Below are 6,681 nucleotides of genomic sequence, written 5' to 3'. Positions count from 1 at the left end.
TCCTCCTCTGGCTTCTGCATGCATGCACAGGGCACACACACCTACATATCCACATTCATGTATCACACACAGAGACAGAATTATTTATTTTTCTCTAATGTAGGTACCACAATTATCAAGGCTGCAGAAAAAGATGCATTACACATTCCGCACTGTAATTTTCTTCAGCCATGATGGCAATGATGAATTACACCTTGCCTCAGATGCAGGTAAAACTGGCATCAGCCCTATCTGAAGTTGCTTGTGTTTGGGGGGAAGGCAGCTGTGTGTGCCCATGGACCGTCAGTGCGGACACGCAGCCCCACAGAAGGGACTGTTTGCTCCCTGCTGTGGTCACCTGTGATGGAATAGGCTTTGCAAAATCCCTGTGGCCCTGGGTCCTGATTAATTAACACATCAGAGGGTGGATGCAACTTGAGAAAGATACACTGAGTTTACAAGCCTGGCTATTATGGGTGACTAGTGAGCAAACAGAAATACAGATGAGCAAGTGTATCGATATTTGTATACTTGCATGTGAAGACAAGAAGTGTTCACTTGAGTCTGTATAAGGTTTCTGTGTGCTGGTGGGAATACGATGTGCCTGGGAGGACGGAGGAAGAAAATGCTACTAATCCAGATAGCTGTGCAGAGGAGATTGCACACTGCAGATCTGAGGCATTCTTACCAGGGTTGGCTTTGTTAAAATCTCACAATGTTGCTTGCTTGCTGACATTCTATCAAAGTTTTAAACCCCCCACTCCCTTTCTTTAAAGCAGGTGTGAGACTCTTCCAAAATATTATGCTTTCCAAATACTTTCTTCAGAGATCAAAATTCTAAATTTCAGATTGGGTTAAATACATTTTACAATTCACCCCACAGCTGTTGGAGTTCTAATGGAGTAAAACGAGAATCGCTTTGTAAGGCTTACATCTCCACAGAGCAGTTTTGAAAATGAAACTGAATCTTCATGCTCCACTTGACATGGGGATTTCAAGTCATTTTTTACAGGCTTCCCTGTAGCTGCCGTGTGTAACACCAAAAATGTATTAGAATACAGCAAGTTCACAGTTAAAACAGAAGCAAATAAATGGTATTGCAAATATAGCTTATCATCTCCTTTTGTGGGGTTCATATTTGTGCTGTAACCAAAGAACACATTTTCTTGTCCAGAGTGTGTCCTTGGTTCATTGCAGTCAGGTCCACTCCCATGGCTAGTAAAGCTTTCATGTTTGGTACAAGCCGGGGATGTGAATCCTCTTAAGGAGGAGTCAGATTTTCTCTAAGACACGGGTGGTATTTTAATAGTCATTACTAAGTCCCCAGGATGTTCGGAGACTGAACAATTCTCAGGTGTCCCTCCTAAGGACAGACCTGCTCTTGATTTTTACAAAGCAGTGACTGTCTGAAGTCTCTCAAGGCAATAGAGAATGGAGCTGGGGGATGGGGTGATACAGGGTCGAGTTTAAGACCCGAGGTTGGGTTTCCAGAATTGAAAAAAAAAAAAAAGCAAGCATTACCTTCTTAGCAGAGGCTAAGAAAGAAGCTGAACAGTGCACTTGCAGGAGTCACCTTTTCTGCCTCTGACCCGAAAGACCTCTGGCCGCATCACCTGTGAAATTATGCTTCCTTCTCCCACTCCACCCCCCTGCCGGCAAGTTCCTGGGGCGACCCCCCGCCCTGGTACGCGCCAATCTCCATGGAGTCTACAGACCAAATCTCTGTTCAGAAAACGGTGACTTGCTGTCCCTAAGCCCCCAGACTATGAGGACTTAGGCTCGAACTACAGCTTAAAGAGGATTTAGATTCATTTTCAGTCAAGGCTGCTAAATATCAGTTCCATGCTAATTCCGGAAGTTATGAGAGACTTTGTGCTTGAGATAGCTTAGTCCTCCCCTTTAATCTGGGGACCCAACAAAGCACAGTAGCTAAAGAGAACATTCTGGGTAGTATTTTTGTGTTTAAGTGGATAATTCTGATGTTAAGCTTTTTTTTAAAAAAGAGAACAGTTATTTGAACTCTTGTTATCTTTCGTTTGTGAAATTCTTCTCCCTCCCTCTCTCCTTTCTTTCTTTCTTTCTTTCTCTTTCTTTTTTTTCTGAGACAGGGTTTCTCTGTGTAACAATCCTGGCTGTCCTGGAACTCAGGCTGTAGACCAGGCTGATCTCAAACTCGCAGAGAAAATCCTGCTTCTGCCTCCTGAGTGCTGGGACTGAAGGCATGTGTCATTACCACTCAGCCCTTTTGTGAAATTAATTCCAAAGGGTTCCAGTTTGGGAGAAACTGGTGGAAACCCCTCATTTAAAATATTTATATGATTAGCAATATGAAAAACAAAAACAAAACCATTGGCTTGCCCAAATTTTTATCAGTAGTGACAGGTGGAAATATTAAAAAATGCAGGGTTTTTAAACTCAATGCCTTTCCACAGTACTAAGGAATTTCTCAAATTTAAACCACTGGAGAACTGGAAAGTCATCTTGGTTGTCTAAGGAGGCAGCCTAAGATTCTGGATTCCTCTCTTTGAAAAGGGGAAAGGTGGGCAAACCAGAACAAACAAACAGAAAACCCCAGGCTAATGGAGTCTTTGCCTATTAACACTTTTATTGAAGTTGGAGTGAAAATTGCATTTTGCTTGAGATGATGTGAGCCTGGACACAAGCCTGTCCTCTGTCTCCTTGGGACAACAGAGGGAAGAAAGAATCAACCCCACTCATTACTGATGGTTTTAACTGTGTAGTCACTGTTTGGTGTGGCTCCCAAACCGAAGCTAGATATTTGAGATAGGAGGTAACCATCCTGAATTTAATATCGTGAACCTCCTTTTTGTGAGCTTTGGGCCAGGCAAACATAGATAATTGTACTTATTTGTCCTACATTTACCCTTTAGATCTGTGGCCAGTTTAGGGCCCCAATCTACTCTTCTGGCCCATTTTCTCACCAAGCAGTGACAAGCAAAATGAGGACCACTCGCTGAAATGTCAGCATATGAAAGACTTGAGAAACCTCCTCTCACGGTTCTTCCAATCCTTTGTTTCTTGTATTCCCTAACAGATAATTAGATAACTGGTGAGCTTTCTGAAAATATACTAAATATCCTATAAAATATAATATCAAAGACCAGTCTATTACATCTTTCAGTGGCGTCAGTGTGGACAACTCTGTTTAGATTAGTGTTTTTCAACACTGCGCATGTAAACGCCCTGCGAAGCTTGATCAAAGGCAAGTTCAGGTTTGGTAGGAACTAGATGGGGACTGTTTCTAAGATTTCCCAAGAGTCCCTGATGTAACTCAGAGAGAACCACGGTAAGTAGTGAGAGTTCTGACTGAGATGGAAGAGTCTTTGTACCATAGAAAAGGCACAGTATCTTCTTGTAAGAACCCTAGGTTTGAGGGCTGGAAAGATGGCTCAGTGGTTAAGAGCATTTGCTGTTTTTGCGAGGACTGGGGTTCGGTTTTTAGCAACCACATGGCAGATCATCATCTTTGGTCTCCAAGGTCACTAGCAGTTACTTAGTGTGTGCACGCATGTGCATGTGCGTGCACACACACGCACACACAGAGACAGAGACAAAACAAATAAGCTAAAGTTAGACAATAGACACACATTTCCTGAATATCTAATTTTAATATGAATTTTATTTCATTGATGAATGATGAGTTCCCCCCAGTTAGAGGGAAGCCCCTCCTGAGCAGTGTGACAGTCTATCACTTAGCGGCATTTTTGGCCATGGTAGCCATCTCAGTAACTCGCCAGCATGACAAGCACAAAGGGAAGGAGGAGGGGCACTCGCTATATGTTCTCTAGGCCCTTAGGAAACTTGGAGTTGTTCCTTTGGCCACGCACATGCGAATCTACAAGAAGGGCGATATTGTAGACATCAAGGGAATGGGCACTGTTCAAAAGGAATGCCTCATAAATGTTACCATGGCAAAACCGGGAGAGTCTACAGTGTCACTCGGCATGCTGTGGGCATCATTGTAAACAAGCAAGTTAGGGGCAAGATTCTTGCCAAGAGAATTACTGTGCGGATTGAACACATCAAGTACTCGAAGAGCAGAGACAACTTCCTGAAGCAGGTGATGGAAAACGACCAGAAGAAACAGGAAGCCAAAGAGAAGCACCTGGGTTCAGCTGAAGCACCAGTCTGCTCTACCCAGAGAAGCACACATCGTGAGGACTAACAGGATGGAGCCTGAGCTGCTGGAGCCCATTCCGTACAAATTTCTGGCCTGAAGTACAAAAGGAAATAAAAGACCTGGACCGTAAAGGGGTTTTCTTAAGTTGAAGTGTGGTGTCTTCTTCCTGAAAGAAAATGCTGGTTCACTCTGTCTTTCCTATTCAGATATTATTAAATTTTTCCCACTAATTGATTAAAAAAAAAGTCACTTAGTGGCTGTTAAAAAGTGCTGAGTGACCGACATACAGGTCACTTGAACTGTCAGATGAAAATCCAAGTGGAGCAGGGTCAATTCATTCCTGTGATCAAATTCCTTTCAGTGATGGCTTATCCAGATGGGTGGATAGTGGGGTCCTTTGCAACTCCACCAGTCCCCTAAAATGTTTCTTACTCCACAGGCAGAACAGGGACAGGATGCTCATGACCTGGTTCTTGTCACTGAGTCAGGGGTGAGGAGGCAGGAGAAGAGAGACGCAATGAAGATGGTCCATTTCCTTAAACATCTAACACTGGCTTGTAGATATAGTAGGTACCAACCGCGAAAAAATTGCTTAAATTTAAATTAATTAAGTCAAAAGTTTAAAGCAAGCTCAGCCGTTACAGTTACTACAGTTCAAGTTAGTAGAGGTCTGGGTAGGTAGAATACTCCACCATTTCAGAAGTTCAACTGGGCAGTGCCACTCAGAGAACCCAGAGCAAATAAAAGCTCTGTTCCTGGGGAGGCTGGAAATCTTCCAGATGGAGCCAGGCAGCAATTTGCTCTGAAGACTGCATATAACCTGAAGGGGAAGGGCTGCAGGATCCTGGTGCAGTCGGGGTGGTTTGGGTCTTTGGGTGCTGGGGAAGGAGAGATTCCCATGGGCTGTTAGGGAGGGGCAGTGTGGCCAGCATCTCACCTGGAGCCTTTTGACAACTGCTCCTGCTTGCTGCTAGAGACAATCAGTAGATGCTGAGGAGGAAACTGCAAACAAAGAAAGATGAAGCATTCTTTGCTTGCATCATGACCAATTATTTCGCCTCACTACGTGTTTTATGAGCCATGAGTACATGCTCCATTACCTCTCAGATCCATCCTAGGATCCATCCATTCTGTTTCCCTGACTGGAGAGCTTTCTGCAATGCCTTAGCCCATTGCTTTATACACATATCATGCCAGGCCCACTCCTCTTGAATTTTGGAGCTCCCCTACAGCTCTTGAGTTTCTCAGCTCAGACGGCAAAAGCTCCATATTCTGGGGCTCAGGATTAGAAGTTCTGCTTTTATGTCCTAGGATCTTTTCTGATAATTCCATTTCCATGTATTCATTCAACAAGTATTTATTAACTACTGGATGCCAAGAGTTGGCTGACTCCCATGTTTTCTTCAGTGGCAGCTTCTTTGTTCTGGTTGGGATTTCAAGCCTTAATAAAGTGAAATTGCCCAGCCAGAACTTAATGTTACAGAATAGTTTCTAAGTAGTGCAGACCACATTGTTTAGTGACACGAGCCAAATGGATTAGCTTCCGCCTTGGGAGGGGAGAACTTTCATAGCTTTCTTCTTGCTCCGAGGTCTCTGATTACTCAATCTCCTTAGTCCCTGTATCAGTTTCGTAGGGGTGCCGTGCAAATGCCCACCAACCGGATGGCTCAAGATGACAAAAGTGCGTTCTCTCCCAGGTGGGGGAGGTTTGAAAGCACTGGCAGTCATGCCTCTCCTGAAGGCTCTGTGGAGAATCCTTTCTTGCCTCCTCTAACTTCGGTTCCATGGCTTACTGCTGCATTGTTCTGGTCCCTGTTTCCTTTATCACATCGCTGTTGCTGCTGTTGGCACGTGCATGTTGCAGTCATCCCCCTTTTCTTTTAAAGGGACTGTGGAACTGGGTCCTCCTTTGATCCAGTATGGCCTTATGTTTATTTAATTACATCTGCAAATTCAATGCTATCTGACTCATTTTCACTCAGGGCCACATTTATTGGTATCTGGGGGCCATTATTTGAACATACCATTTTGGGGAACATATTTTGACCCACAAAAATGCCCCTCCAATTTAGTCTAGAGCCTGGGGCTTTGTTCGTGCTAGGAAGTGCTCCCCCATTGAGCCACAGCCCTAACTGAGTCCCTTCAAATTTCGATACCTGTGTATATCCACTCAGGCCGTAAGGAAGCAAAGCTGCAGATGGAGCCAAGGAAGAAGTAGCTGCATCCCTGCTCTTGGTCCTTCCAACGAGGAGGCAGATGGGATGAGCTGAGAGGAAGATCAAAGACCAGCAGGGGCCATGGGCAGAGCAAGGTACCAGTTAGACACCCCGAAGGTTATCAATCACCTCTAGCCCTTTTAACTTGCTCCTTGGACCTTTCGTTTTTCCCAAGTCATTCTTTTCTGCCACTTGCTCCTTCTCTGTCTTCTCTGTCATCCTCATTCTCTGAGCCCCAAGCAAGGAAGAAATATATTAATGTGATCAAAGGACTTCCAAAGGACATTGGCATGTCCCCATTAGGTTATCAGCACTTTATGCAATGTTATTGTTCGTGATCAGGAC

General features: G+C 44.2%; 1 pseudogene; it reads left to right on the top strand.

Annotated features, from left to right (window-relative positions):
* Positions 1-3,738: 3,738 nt before the first annotated feature.
* Positions 3,739-4,217, top strand: LOC121435119 (annotated as a pseudogene).
* The last annotated feature ends 2,464 nt before the right edge of the window (positions 4,218-6,681 follow it).

The sequence above is a fragment of the Microtus oregoni genome, unplaced genomic scaffold, assembly GCF_018167655.1.
Source record: "Microtus oregoni isolate MIOR12 unplaced genomic scaffold, Mior012 000045F_ref0000178, whole genome shotgun sequence".
Classification (NCBI taxonomy): Eukaryota; Metazoa; Chordata; class Mammalia; order Rodentia; family Cricetidae; genus Microtus; species Microtus oregoni.
The sequence above is the reverse complement of the archived record's forward strand: the minus strand, read 5'-3'. Positions and strand labels throughout refer to the sequence as shown.